Genomic DNA, 12991 nt, shown 5'->3' on the forward strand with positions numbered 1-12991 from the left:
CGAAATGCAAATTAAGTGCCAGCCAAGATGGCGGCCGGCAGCCAGGCAGCTTGAAACTAACATGAGGCTTGCTTGCTTCAGTGACGGAGGACTGCTAAGTTCCCCGCCTGCCGTGCCGGCCTCTGAGCTTGCAGTTTAAAAAACATTGTAACAACTATAGAAGCTAAACAAAACCCCAGTAACCAGCTTTCAGAGAGCTGGGATCTCAGAGCTGGAGTTGATACAGAGTATCAATTATAGAACCAAAACAAACCAGATACCTGTTTTCAGCAGCTGAGGCCTCAGAGCTGGAGCCAAGCCTCAGAACTAGAGCTGGCCCAGAATAAAAAATAAAAAAAGAAAAAGAAAAAAAGGAGCATTTGGGAGCTTCAGTCCCAGCCTGAAAACAGCCCTCAGCCCCTCACCCAGACTGGCCAGGCACCCCAGTGGGGACCCCCACCCTGACGGGTGTGTGACCAGCTGCAAACAGCCATCATCCCCTCACCCAGGCTGGCCAGGCACCCCAGTGGGGACCCCCACCCTGGTCCAGGACACCCTTCAGGGCAAACCAGCCAGCCCCACCCATGCACCAGGACTCTATCCTATATAGTAAAAGGGTAATATGCCTCCCAGCACCGGGATCAGCGTGACAGGGGGCAGCGCCCAAACCCCCTGATCGCCCTGTGGCTTTGTGTGTGACAGGGGCGGGGCCACAACCTCCCTATCGGCCCTGCTCTGTTAATGACAGGGGAAGGTGCCCCAACCCCCTGATCGGCCCTGCTCTGTGCCTGATAGGGGGGAGCTCCCCAACCCCGATCACCCTGCGGCTGTGTGTGTGACAGGGTGCGGCGCCCCAACCCCCCCACCCCACGGGCCCTGCTCTGTGTGTGACGGGGTAGAGCCATAACCTCCCCATCGGCCCTGCCCTGAGTGTGAGAGTGGCGGCGCCCCAACCCCCTGATCGGCCCTGCTCTGTGCCTGACAGGGGGGAGCTCCCCAAACCCCTGATGGGCCCTGCTCTGTGCGTGACAGGGGGTGGTGCCACAACCTCCCCATCGACCCTGCCTTGAGTGTGACAGGGGGCGGTGCCCCAACCCCCCAATCAGCCCTACCCTGAGCGTGACTGAGGGTGGCATCGCAACCTCCCAATCCGGCCTGCTCTGTGCATGACAGGGGGTGGCGCCCCAACTCCCCAATTGGCCCTGCCTGCTCTGAGCACGACCAGGGGCTGCACATAGTGATTGGGCCTGCCCTCTGCCACCCGGAAGCAGGCCTAAGCCAGCAGGTCATTATCTCCCAAGGGGTCCCAGAGTGCGGGAGGGCACAGGCCGGGCTGAGGTACCCCCCCACCCCCCGAGTGCACAAATTTTTGTGCACCGGGCCTCTAGTTATTAATAACAAACTACAACATGCACTAATGACTGATTACTATCATTGTGATGCATTCATTTCCTTTATGTGCCTTATGCACAGGCGAACCATTACTCTCCACTAATACTAGCAGCAAATATTTGAGCAGCTGACTGCCACATCATTAGTCTTGGACTGACTTGTTTGGTGTGCACAACAGGAAATACTTCACTTTGGGAGAACAAGAAAAATAGGTTTATTTGTGTTACACTTATTAATTTGTGCAGTTATTCAACGTCTGGTAAGTTAATGTTCAAGAAAAAATGTTTAATTTTTATTAAAATGTTCTATTATTTTGTTAACGATTACTCATTTTAGTCCTTTGTATTCAGCATGTCTCTATCGAAACAAACCTATGTTTCCATGAAAATTGAAACTTTTGTTTCTTTGCGGCCCACAGAAACTTAAACCTTGTTTATTTGGCCTGTGTTAGTTTACCTTTGAGTTTCACATGCTTGATCTACAGATTCAATGTAATCTGTAATAAAATCCCAATGGCGTGTTTTGTTTTGTTTTTGGAGAAAGAGAAAAACCCACCATAAAATTCACATAAAATCACAGGGGAATCCAAATAGCCAAAACAATTTTGGAAAAGAAATACAAAGTAATAACTGACACCACAGAAATACAGAGGATTATAGGAAAACTAGGGGCCCGGTGCACGAAGATTTGTGCACTGGGGGAGGGGGGGATTAGAAGGGGGGTCCCTCAGCCCGACCTGTACCCTCTCCAATCTGGGAGCCCTCTCCAATCTGGAAGTTTCTGTCTGTCTTTACAATCATATGAGCGAATTGTCTGAGACCCCCCAACCCAGTTTGGTTTGTTTTTCACAGAATAATAGAGGCATTTTTTCTTCTTTGCTCCATTGGTCGAGATTTCCTGAAGTTTTAGGATATCTTCCCTTACATTTTTCCTAGACACTCTGATTTTACTTATGTCTCTCACCTTTGCTTTCCCTAAATCCCCAACCGCAACAGTGCTCCAGGCTCACTTTGCTCTAGTGCAGCCGTGGGCAAACTACGGCCCGCGGGCCGGATCCAGCCCGTTTGAAATGAATAAAACTAAAAAAAAAAAAAAGACCGTACCCTTTTATGTAATGATGTTTACTTTGAATTTATATTAGTTCACACAAACACTCCATCCATGCTTTTGTTCCGGCCCTCCGGTCCAGTTTAAGAACCCATTGTGGCCGTCGAGTCAAAAAGTTTGCCCACCCCTGCTCTACTGTCTACGAGAGCCGTCTGCCACCAGAACTATGACTCCCAGCATTCCTGGTGCTCCCTGCGCTCTGGGTTTTTTCTAACCGAGGGACCCACGTCCCACCAAGGGAGCGACCGAGGGAGCAACTGAGGGAGCCACGTCCCCCCAAGCTGCCAGTTCTCCCACTCTGCTCTGTGTATGCAAATAACACGCCATCTTTGTTGGGTTAATTTGCATACCCACTCCTTATTGGCTGGTGGGCGTGGCTTGGGCATGGCTTGCGTGTAGCGGAGAAACACTAATTTGCATGTTTCTCTTTTATTATATAGGACTAGAGGCCCGGTGCACAAAAATTTGTGCACTCGGGGGGGAGGAGGGGTCCCTCAGCCCGGCCTGTGCCCTCTCGCAGTCTGGGACCCCTCGGGGGATGACCACCTGCTGGCTTAGGCCCGCTCCCCGGGGGGGATTGGGCCTAAGATGACAATCAGACATCCCTCTGCCAGCCTGGCAGCCCTCGGGGGATGTCCACTTGCCAGCGGGGAGCAGGCCTAAACTGCAGTCGGACATCCTTAGCGCTGCTGAGGAGGCAGGAGAGGCTCCCACCACCACCGCTGTACTGGCAGCCATCAGCCTGGCTTGTGGCTGAGCAGAGCTCCTCCCATGTGAGAGCGCCCTGACCACCAGAGGGCAGCTTCTGCATTGAGCGTCTGCCCCCTGGTGGTCAGTGTGTGTCATACTGATCAGTCATTCCCAGTCCTTCAGCTGTTAGGGTCAGTTTGCATATTACCTGTTTCCTATATAGGATAGAGGTCTGGTGCATGGGTGGGGGCCCGCTGGTTTGTCCTGAAGGGTGTCCCGGATCAGAGTGGTGGGTCCTGCTTGGGTACCTGGATGAGGGGATGATGGTTGTTTGCAGCTGGTCACACCCCCTTCAGGGTGGGGGTCCCCACTGGGGTGCCTGGCCAGCCTGGATGATGGGATGATGGCTGTTTGCATCTGGTCATACCCCCTTCAGGGTAGGGGTCCCCACTGAGTTGTCTGGCCAGCCTGGATGACGGGTTGATGGCTGTTTGCAGTTGGTCACACCCCCTTCAGGGTGGGGGTCCCCACTTCGGTGCCTGACCAGTCTGCGTGAGGGGCTGAGGGCTGTTTTCAGGCTGGTGGGTGATTGAAGCTCCCAGCCTCTCCTTTTTTCTTTTTCTTTTTTATTCTGGGACTTATTTATCTTCTATAGCTGTCACTGGAGCTGAGAGCCGGCTCCGGCTCTGAGGCCATTGCCGGCTGAAAGCAGGTATCTGGGTTTGTTTAGATTCTATAATTGAAACTCTGTTGCCATCACTGGCCGCTCTAAGCTCTGAGGCCGCACTGCCTGAAAGCAGGTTTCTGGAGCTTGTTTAGGTTATATAATTGCAACATGGTTGCATCCGGAGCTCAGAGACCAGCAGCGGCAGGCGGGGAACCTTGGCTTCCTTCATCACTGGAGCAAGCAAGCCTCCTGTTCACTTCAGCTGCCTGGCTGCCAGCCTCCATCTTGGCTGGCAGTTAATTTGCATATCTTGCTAATTAGCCAATGGGAAGGGTAGCGAAGTTACAGTTAATTACCATGTTTTTCTATTATTAGATAGGACTAGAGGCCCGGTGCACAACATTCATGCACTGGGGATGGGTGGGGGGTCCCTTAGCCCAGCCTGTGCCTTCTTGCAGTCCGGAACCCCCTCCCTCCTTACCACCGACCTGCTTGCTGCTTCCTACTGCTTGGCTTGCTGCCCCTTAGTGCTGCCGCAAAGGCTCCCACCACCGCCGCTGCACTCGCCAGCTGTCCTGGCCCCTGCTGTGGGTCAGAGCTACTCTGCTACAGCAAAGGTTTGGGTTCCACACTGCCAGGGCACCTACTTAGTTTCGGGTTGATCCCCAGTTGGGGCTGACTGCTGCTCAGGAAGTGACTGAGGACCGTGTGCTCTAGTTATTCGGTGGGGAGCTGGGGTTCCATTGCCAACCTGGCCCACTCTGATCCCCAATAACCCCGGCTCCTACATCAAGGACGACTTCAACTATGGCAGCTGCGTGGCCTCTGCCAGTGTACACATCCACATGGGTAGGTCACTCTCTCCATGGCTCACCAGGCGTGGCTGCTGCACAGTCATCCCAGAGGCAGATTTCCGGGTTCCCAGGGAGAGCGCCCTCCAGGCCAGACTCCCAGGGAGAGCTGGGTTGAAGGGAAAGCATTTCGCCTGGAGCAGAGCACCCATCCTGTGCAGGGCTCGCAGGGTTTGTGTCTCTGATCCTGCCCTCAGCAGCCCCAGTGCCGAGATGGTGGGCTTTGGGGCTGCTGGATGCCGGACTCCCCCTGCAGGTTTGTGTCTCCGATCCTGCCCCCCAGCAGCCCCAGCACTGTGGTGGCGGGGCTTGGTGCTGCTGGGTTCAGAGCCCCCCTGCGGGTTTGTGCCTCTGATCCAGCCCCCAGCAGCCCCAGCGCCATGGTGGCAGGGCTTGGGTCTGCTGGGTGCCGGGCCCTCCTGTGTCTCTCATCCAGCCTCCAGCAGCCCCAGCACCGCGGTGGCTGGCCTTGGGTCTGCTGGGTGCTGGGCCTGCAGGTTTGTGTCTCTGGTACCCCCAGCAGCCCCAGCACCCTGATGGCGGGGCTTGGGGCTGCTGGGTGCTGGGCCTGCATGTTTGTGTCTCTGATTGGGCCCCCAGCAGCCCCTGCAAGAATAGGGCTTCCTCGGTCCGATCGTGCCGCCAAGCCCCGCCACCCAGGACCGCACATGGGGGTCCCGCCCACCCAGGGTCGCACACAGGGGTCCCAACCGCCCAGGCCCACCCTGCCTATAGTATGCAAATCAGTCGCCATCTTTGTTGGCGGTGAATTTGCATATCACGCTGATTAGCCCATGGGAGGCATAGCGAAGGTACGGGCAATTACCATGTTTGTCTATTATTAGATAGGATAGGATATTACAAACAACTATATGCCAACAAATGGTACAATCTTGGAATGGGTAAACTCCTTGAAATGAACTACCATCCAAGACTGTATTGAGAAGAAACAAAAAATTTTAACAACTATTACCAACTATAACCAATAAAATCAAAGCAGTAATCAAACAACTCCCAACAAACAAAAGTCCTGGACTGAATGGCTTCACAGGTAAATTTTACCAAATATTCAAAGAGAACTAGCACCTATCTTTCTCAAACTATTCTAAAATATTTCAGAAAAAGGGGAGACTCACAAACTCATTTTACAAGGCCAGTATTATCCTAATTCCAAAACCAGATACAGTAGGTCCTCAGGTTACGTGGGAGATCCGTTCCTACAGTGCAACGTAACGCGATTTTCGCCGTTAAGTCGGAACCAACTACATAAGCACTTACATCACTCACATGGAGCACATACACAGCAGTAATGAAGTGAAACAGTAAAAAACATATAAAATAAAGATAACAATTCCTGACCTTTACTTGCGGAAAATAAATAATAAAAAACATAAAGCACATATGTACATATGTCAAAATGATGGAGCTTTTTTTTATATATAAATAAATGGGAGATGGCGATGTAACTACAAAACAACGTACGTCAAATCCAACATAACCCAAGGACTGTCTGTAAAGACACTCACTACAGAGAAAGAACATTATAGGCCAATATCCCTGATGAACATAGATGCAAAAATCCTCAACAAAGTATTAGGAAACTGAATTCAGCAATATATTAAAAAGATCATACACTATGATCAAATGAGATTTAATCCTGGGATAAAAGGTTGGTTCAATATCTATAAATTAATTAATGATTTACGTAATGTGATATACATAAACAAAAAAGATTAAAATCATATGATCATATCAATACATGCAGAAAAAGCATTTGACAAAAACCACCACCCCTTTATTATTTAAAAATTTTTTTAGCAAAGTGGCAATAGAGAGAGCATACTTCAATATAATAAAGGCCATATAAAACAAACCCATACTGAAGGGGGGAAAACTAAAAGCATTCTTTTAAGATCACAAAAAAGACAGGAATGTCCACTTTCATTAAGCTTATTCAACACTAGAGGACCACTGCACGAGATTCATGCACGGGGGTAGGGGGGTGGGGGGGGTTAGGAGGGAAGGAGTCCCTCAGAACAGCCTGCGCCCTCTCGCAGTCTGGGGCTCTTGCAGTCCGGGACCCCTCACTCCTTACCGCTCACCTGCAGTGGAGGCGGGAGAGCCCGGAGAGCCCGACTTCTGGCTGAGCGGCACTCCCTCTGTGGGAGCGCACTGACAACCAGGAGGCAGCTCCTTCATTGAGCATCTGCCCCCTGGTGGTCAGTGCATGTCATAGAGACCAGTCATTCTGCAGTTCGGTCAATTTGCATATTAGGGATTTATTATATAGGACAGTACTGGAAGTCCTAGCCACAACAATCAGACAAGAAAAAAAAAAAGGCATCCAAACTGAAAAGAAATAAGTAAAATGGTCATTATTTGCATATGACATGATACTGTATATAGAGAATCCTAAAGATTCCACCAAAAATCTACTAGAACTGATAAATGAATTCAGTAAAGTAGCAAGATACAAAATAAATATTCAGAAATCAGCTTCATTTTTATACAACCATAATAAACTATCAGAAAAGGAAACTAAAGAAACAATACCATTTATAATTGCGTAAAAAACAAAAACAACTCAGGAATAAATTTAATTAAGTAAAAGACCTGTACTTGAAGAATATACAAATAAATGGAAGCACATACCCATGCTCATAGACAGAAAGAATTAACATCATTAAAATGTTCACACTACCCAAAGCAATCAACAGACTGAACACAATGCCTATCAAAATCCAAATGGCGTTTTTTAGAGAACTAGTAAAAATAATCGAAAAATTTATATGGAACTTCAAAAGACCCCAAAAAGTCACAGCAATCTTGAGAAATAAGAACAAAGTTGAAAGTCTCACGCTACCTGATATCAAGGCTACAGTAATCAAGATTGCATGGTGTACTGGCATAAAAACAGACACATAGATCAATAGAACAGGATAGAGAGCCCAGAGATAAACGCATGACTATATGGTCAATTAGTCTATGACAAAGGAAGCAAAAACATACAATGGAGTAAACACAGTCTGTTCTATAAATGGTGCTGCAACAATTGGACAGATACATTAAAAAAAAAATGAGACTAGACCACCTTCTTACAACATATACAAGAATAAACTCAAAATAGATTAAAGACTAAAATGTAAGATTCAAAACCACAAAACTCCTAGAAGAAAACATAGGCAGTAAAATCTCTGACATTTCTCTCTGCAACATTTTTTCTGATATATCTCTTAAGAAAAGAAAAACAAAAGAAAAAACTAAGCAATGGGACTATATAAAGCTAAAACATTTTGCAGAGCAAAGGAAACCATCAACAAAACGAAGACAACCAATTCATCAAAGATATTTGCCAATGATAACATTAGATACATCAAGGGTTAATATCCAAAATTTATCAAGAAATCATACAACTCAATACCAAAAGAACAAACAATCCAACTAAAAAATGCACAGAGGACCAGAATATACATGTGAAAATATGCTTAACACCACTAATCCTCAGAGAAAGTGCAAATTAAAACCACAATGAGATATCATTTCATACCTATCAGAATGGCTGTCATCAATAAATCAACAAACAAATGTTGGCAAAAATGTGGAAAATAGTGAACCCTCCTTCACTGTTGATGGCAATGCAGACTGGTGCAGTCACTATGGAAAACAATACAGAGGGTTCCTTAAAAAATTAAATACGGTACTACCATATGATCCAGAAATCCCACTTCTGGGTATTTATCCAAAGAAATCCAAAACACTCATTCGAAAAGACATATACAACCCTATGTTTACTGTAGCATATTTTACAATAGCCAAGACATGGAAACAACCTAAGTGTCCAATAATAGATAAGTAGATAAAATGTTGTAGTAGATATATACAATGCAATTTTACTCGGCCATAAAAAAAGAAGGAAATCTAACCTTTTTTGACAGCATGGATAAACCTAGCCGCAGTGGTTCTTAACCTTCCTAATGCCGCATCCCTTTAATTCAGTTCCTCATGTTGTGGTGACCCCCAACCATGAAATTATTTTCATTGCTACTTCATAACTGTAATTTTGCTACTGTTATGAATCGTAATGTAAATATCTGATATGCAGGATGTATTTTCATTGTTCGCGACCTACAGGTTGAGAACCGTTGACTAGATGGTATTATGCTAGGCACTAGAGGCCGGTGCATGAAAATTCGTGCACTGGGGAGGGAGGTCCCTCAGCCCGGGCTGCCCCCTCTCAAAGTCTGGGAGCCCTCAGGGGATGTCCCAAGATGGCTTAGGGCCCCTTCTCACAGGGAGCAGGACTAAGCCACAGTATAGCCTCCCTCCGTGGGAGGCAATCGGGCCGATCAGGGGAAGGCACCGCCCCCATCATACTGCTGCTGCTGCTGCTGGCGCCACAGCTGCCTGCCCTCGGCTCTCGCAGCCGCCGCGGCTTTGTCCGGAAGGACGTTCAGCTGTCTGGTCTAATTAGCATATTATGCTTTTATTATTATAGATAATAAGCCCAACAGAAAAAGACAAGTACCATATGGTTTCACTTATATATGGAATCTAAAGAACAAAATAAATGAACAAACAAAATATAAACAGGCTCTCAGATAGAGAGAACAGACTGATGATTGCCAGAAGGAAGGGGACAGAAGGGGCTGAGTGAAAACAGTGAAGGAATTAACAACTACAAATTGGTAGTTACAAAACAGTCCCAAGATGTACTAGTAAAAGTACAGCATAAGAAATATAGCCAATAATATTGTAATAACTATGTATGGTGCCAGGTATGCACTTAAAATATCAAGAGGACCACTTTGTAGAATATCTGATTATCTAACCACTATGCTATATACCTGAAACTGATACAAAATGAAACTGAATATAAACTGTAATAGAAAATAAAATGTTAAAAAAATTTTTAAATGTTAAAAAATAATTATAACATAATAATTATACTTCAATCAGGAAGGTTTTTTCAAATAGAGCACCTTACAGATACTTTTATATACTTTGGTGTTGAATAAAAGTGTGATAGGTTGATCAATATAAGACTTTGTATAATAAAAACATATCACATTAAAATAAATTTTGTGTAAGGAATGAATAAATGAGTTCCAAGAAAAAAGGGAATAAAAAAGCTCAATTAAACATAAGTTTGTTCAAATACAGTGTTATTTTAAGTGGATGATGGTATCAGATCACTATGGTATTTAGGTTCCATCAGATAGTTTTAAATGCATATTGCAGCAGGGGTTTTTTAATGACAATTTTCAATATGACAAATTATATTCATTTTTCAAACTTACTAAGAAGAATTTTAGACGTCAATTTAAAATTACACAGCAGAATACAGCTTTTCAAAACTCTTTTGACTAACATGTAAGTAACAAGTTTGAAGATCACTATTTTAAGTTTTCCTTTCACGCTCCTTCAGAGGCTTCTGTCTCTCAGTGTCTTTAGATGTTAGAAATCATACAGGTTCATCTTTAAACTATTGCTCTTCTCAATTTTCATAGTTCCTCGTTCACTATAACAATCTGTATTTTAAATCTAGACCAGGCACAGGGAACCTTTTTCTGCCAAAGCCATTTGGATATTTATAACATCCAACTTAAAAATTAGCCTGCTATATTTGGTCAAACATTTAATTAACTCACCCCTAATATCTTGGCAGGGCCAGACCAAATGTATTTGGGGGCCTTATATGGCCCTCGGGCCAGATGTTCCGCACCCCTGATTTAGACCCTCCCCAAGCATCCTGGATACATCTCCACCTGGATGTTTCATGGGTACCCCAAACTTAATTCATACCAACTCAAGGTGTCTTACATTGTTGCTCTGTCCTTATTCTCTATCACAGTTGCTGGAACCAACAACAACCAACTAGTTGGAAACCTAAGATTTATCCATGTTTACTCCCTCATCTTTGCCAATTGCCAGGTCTTGGAAGTCTTACCTCTTAATTTACTGGTGTGTCTCCTCTCCATTTCAATTACATCGCCCTATCTTATCCACATATTCTCTCTTTCTCTTACAGGTCAGGTCCTCTACGTGTTCTCTGTTGCATCTAGTCTTTCCAAGTTCACCCTCCACAAAACAGCCAAAAGTAATATATCAAAAACTAGCATCCAGCATTAGGTTAAGGGCCAAGCTCCTCAACATGGCACTTAGAACCAGAGCCACTCACTGTTAGCCTGCATGGAGATTTTGTTTGAAATTTCTGTAAGTACATGCAACCTTCTGGTGTAAAGGGCCCAGCTAACTGCCTGAGCTATCTTTCAGCCCTCAGATGTCCCCTCAAATAGGCACCATTGCTCAGGACACAACCTATAAGAACTAACTTCCAAGTATTACATTTTGCCTGAGAGATTTACCAGTGCTGCAGGGGAGCCCAAGGCATTGCAGGACACCAAACAATTAAGACAGACAGAGCATGGAAAGCTCTCTTTCCATTAAAAAATCAGATTTTTCCCATTTCAGCTTGCTGTTCCTTTTTAGAAAAACAAAAGCACTGATACATTAATAAGTAAATATATAATTTAACATTTAAAATTTCAAAAAATTCAAATGTACTATGAAAATCTTTGTGAAAACAATTACAATTACATATTGGGAGTCCTGGTGAAGCTAAACATGAAATGTGCATTCTAAATTAACATTTTTGCCTTTTAAAAAATAATACCTATAGAATGTTGCAGCCAATTTGGAAACAATCTGGTAGTTTCTCAAATAGTAAAGAAATCTTAAACGTTCATTTATATTATCGAACAATTCTACTGCAAGTTAAATTACCGAGAGAAAGGAAAATAAATGCCACACAAAAATTTGTGTATGAATGTGCATAGCAGCATTACTCATAATAGTCAAAAAGTAAAAACAAATCAAATTTCAATTGAAGAATGGATAAACAAAGTGAGTATCCAAAAACAGAAACAAAAAACAAGAACACCAGATTTTAATAATAAAAATGCTGTAGATTTTTAAACATAAAAGTTCCTATATTTTACTGATTTTCATTTCTTAATACCATCTTTAAATACCTTTAAGCTCTGGCCAGTGTTCTAAATGATTAGCGCATCAGCCTGTGCACCACAGGGTCTCAAGTTCAATGCTGGGGCAAGGGCCCGTACCTGTGTTGCAGGTTCACTCCCCGACCCTGGTTGGGGCCCATGCATAGGCAACCAATCAATTCTCTCTCTCTGTCTCTCCCTTTCCCTTCTACTATCTCTAAAGAAAAATCAATGGGGAAAAAATATCCTCAGGTGAGGATTAACAAAACAACAAAAGAATCACAAACTGTATTTTTTAAGAATATCTGTTTTATTTTTATACAGATATGAGAAAAAAATATGTAATAAAGCTTAAAATGGAAAGAACTGCTGCTATATACCAGATAAAAGCTTCTTTATCACAAGAAAAGTAGTTCCTAAAAAATTCCTGTTAAAGGGTAAGGAAAACATTATAAAAACCATTAAAAAGGTGATATTTTAGCTGTGGCCCATGTTTCCCAGTGGTTAGAGCACTGGCCTACAAACCAAAGGGCATGTACGTGAGTTGCAGGTTCAGTACCGGGCCCAGCTGGGGTGCATGGAGCAGGCAACCAATCAATGTGTTTCTCTCATATCTCTCTCTCTCTTTCTCCCTCCCTATCTCTTGCTCTCGCTCTCCCCACACACATACCCTCCCTCCTTTTCACTCTAAAAAAAAAAAAGGTAAAACTATCCTCAGGTGAGGATTAGCATAGCACTTAGAACCAGGGCCACTCACTGCTGGCCTGCAAAAAAAAGATGAAATTTTATTTAACATTTCCATTATATAAGTACCAACTCACTCCAACGACACTTTTCAAATTCATACCTTTATACATTCTCTCAATAGTTACCATACCTCTAAGTGGGGTAGTTATAGTCTTTTTACTTTGTCAAGAATTATTATTGACATTCTGTTATAATACCATAATTCATCTAAATAACTCATATGGACTTTCTACTTAAATGAGTTTATGGCATCTATTCTCTATTTAACTAGATCCCATCACCTACTAGAAATTGTTTTTTAAAGTTTTAGATGTTCAGTGTTTTCATGTCTAAGAATGTGTATTGCTTTTATTCTTGAACATGTCTGGCATAATATTCTTGGATCTCAATTCCTTTTTCTGAGAATTTTGTAGCTATTGTTCTACTATCTTCTGACACTATAGAAGTTTGAGGCCAGACTCTTCTTCCCATCATAGATTTATTTTGCTTACTGGATTCCTGATTATTTTACTTACCCTTGAACTTTAATAAGTTAACAAGGATCTGTCTAGATATTG

General features: G+C 44.1%; 1 protein-coding gene across 21 annotated transcripts in view; it reads right to left on the minus strand.

Annotated features, from left to right (window-relative positions):
• Positions 1 to 12991, minus strand: part of NCOR1 (nuclear receptor corepressor 1) — a 231918-nt gene that overhangs the window by 153669 nt on the left and 65258 nt on the right. The window contains exon 1 of one of the 21 annotated variants that reach the window (XM_036296356.1): positions 8234 to 8295. The exons of the other annotated variants lie outside the window; for them this stretch is intronic. The gene's annotated coding sequence lies outside the window, so the exon portion shown is untranslated. Of the gene's footprint in view, positions 1 to 8233; positions 8296 to 12991 lie in introns of those variants that run through there. 21 annotated transcript variants of the gene reach the window in all.

The sequence above is a fragment of the Myotis myotis genome, unplaced genomic scaffold (genome assembly GCF_014108235.1).
Source record: "Myotis myotis isolate mMyoMyo1 unplaced genomic scaffold, mMyoMyo1.p scaffold_m19_p_29, whole genome shotgun sequence".
NCBI classification, from domain to species: Eukaryota; Metazoa; Chordata; class Mammalia; order Chiroptera; family Vespertilionidae; genus Myotis; species Myotis myotis.